Genomic DNA, 2,532 nt, shown 5'->3' with positions numbered 1-2,532 from the left:
CTACTCAGTCATGCCGCATGGTTCCTCTTCCGACTAGTATTTCGATAAATTTCTTAGTAGGTTTCCCAATAAGATCATCCAAAATCCCTTTTTGCAGTAGGCTTGGATGCCCTGGAGCATGAATTTTCAAAGAAATTTATGGACTTCAGCAAAAAATTTTTTTTTGATCCCTTGAGGTATCCAAAGTGGATAATATTCACCTGTGACTGAAAAGTTTTCAATGTTAGTACACCACGGTGAATCAAAGACTACAAGTAGGTGAAATTCAGAAAAAAATCTCAGTAAATGGTTTTGTCTTAACACATTCTGAAGTTTCAGACTTCGGTTCAATTCTTAGCTCCTCCTCTTTTAATAGTAAACATTTAGGATATGTGGAAGGAGGTTCTTAAGAATAAAGATTCCCTCAATCAGTAACAAATGCTGAGGTCTTGTCTTGTAAGGCATCGACTATTTCTTTTATCATGTTATCAGTAGAATCTGCAAAGTGTGCCAAGCAATCCTCCAGAGAGTTGAGAGATTCAGTTAAGAGGGGCATGCTTTTCACATTGAGGTTTGTGATGATATGCCCAAGGACTCTTTCACCGCCTTTGAAAATAGAAGGAAGCATACTCTCGTGCTCTTCGTCCCGATGAGAGTAACATCACCGAATACATCTCGCCTTGCCCTGCATAAATAGATTGAAGATCAGTAGGTGTAGATGTAATGCGAGGACTCAGTTCCTTGATACTAATCGGTAGAGGCTTTGTATTGTCAAGGGGTGACTGCTCAAGTGGTTGCCTCCATTCGGTAGTCTCAAGTAATTGAGTCGTATTGAACAAGTCACCCATCTCCCTAATCATATCATAGTCTAAATCAGGGGAGTGGGCCGAGCATGCCTTAAAAAAATCATTAGATTCACTTGAGGCGAGCTCATCCTTCATATTTAAATTAAGGCCCTTATCCTAATCCATACCGTTCCTAAGACTTCTGCGATCCTTCTCGTCAAATTTCGGTGACTCGCGACCTGTAATCGGCGTTTGCGCATGACCCTAAGTTGCATCTCATAGATCTAAGTTGACTCAACCTGAGACTTATACCATTGCGACCGCGCTGTCGTCGCGGTTCCAACGATGCGTCTTGTGCACTGATGTGATACCCATGCTAGGAGTTGTGGGCCCGCGTTTATTTTGAGGAAAATGCCACGCGTTGCAAATTTTGAGAGAATCTCTACCCAAACATCACATCAATCAATCAAGTATACATCCCATCACAACCCATACCTAGCCCATCCCTCTCTTACTAATAAGGTATGTCACCCATCCCTCTCTCATCCAAAGTCAACTCTCAGCCCCATCCCTCTCTTACACACCCATCTCTCTCTTACACAACCATCCCTCTCTCCCATCCATCACTCCATCCCTTCTCATTCTCCACCATTTTTCCCAAGCTTCCATGAGAGAAAATCCTAAGGAGAGAAAAGAGAACCTAAGATCAAGGCCTACTTTCCTACCCTCAAATCTTACCATCTAACGGAGAGCATAGGAAGTAAGGATTCCCAGGAGCTAAAGAAGAAGACAATCGGTGGGTGATCTTAGGATTTCCACCCTTGCTTTCTATTTGAGGGCCCACTTGTGGTGGGACCCATTTGATGTATACATTGTATTGAGTAAAGGGAGGGCCCATAGTGGCGGGGTCCCCTCCCCTCCACACGATTCTCTCTCTCTCTCTCTCTCTCTTGTGATGGTGTGTGGCCCACCTGATCCAAACCATCCACCAAGTAGGGGTCACCCTGCAGACCGTCCGGCGGCAGCAATGCTGCCCGTTTGGGGTAGACCCTAATGAAGGGATAATACAAATATTAGCTTTGATACAAGCTGCTAGTGGGCCACACGTGTGGACCCACCTGATTCATGTATTTTATCCAAGCCATCTATGGCCCACCATGATGTACGTGTGAATCCACACCGTCCACCCGTGACAGCCACATGTGATGTACGTGTTTCATATCCAGGCCGTCCAAGGCCTAGACATTAGTAGCAAACATCATCTACTATATTATAATACATATATATATATATATAATATCATATGTGGTGGGACACACCTAATGAGATAGTGGATTGGCTAGAGTACCTTACAGCGACTATATATATTTGTTTCACCCAGGCCGTCCATTTGTTTGGCACTCAGCAAGGCTAGGGGCGCAGCTGGACTGACCATCCAGCAGCTGTCCCACTTTGTTATATGTTTTATATCCATGCTAACCATCTATGTGGGGCCCATTAGTGATGTGTGCCCCCCACACCATGTATATGTATTTATCCAGGTTGTCCATCTGTTTGGATGCCCCATCATGGGCCAGCAGTACTGGTGGGCTAACCATCCACCAAACAGCCCACCTTTCTATATGTGTTGTATATTCATGTTGTCCATCCATTATGGGGGCCGTTAGTGATGTGTTGGGATTCCACACCCTCTATCAGATTTTCCCAGGCCCACTTTATAGTAGGGGCCCATATTAGAATGTAGTAGATCCAATACTAGGTGGGTGAA

The sequence above is a fragment of the Magnolia sinica genome, chromosome 8 (assembly GCF_029962835.1).
Source record: "Magnolia sinica isolate HGM2019 chromosome 8, MsV1, whole genome shotgun sequence".
NCBI lineage: Eukaryota > Viridiplantae > Streptophyta > Magnoliopsida > Magnoliales > Magnoliaceae > Magnolia > Magnolia sinica.
The sequence above is the reverse complement of the archived record's forward strand: the minus strand, read 5'-3'. Positions refer to the sequence as shown.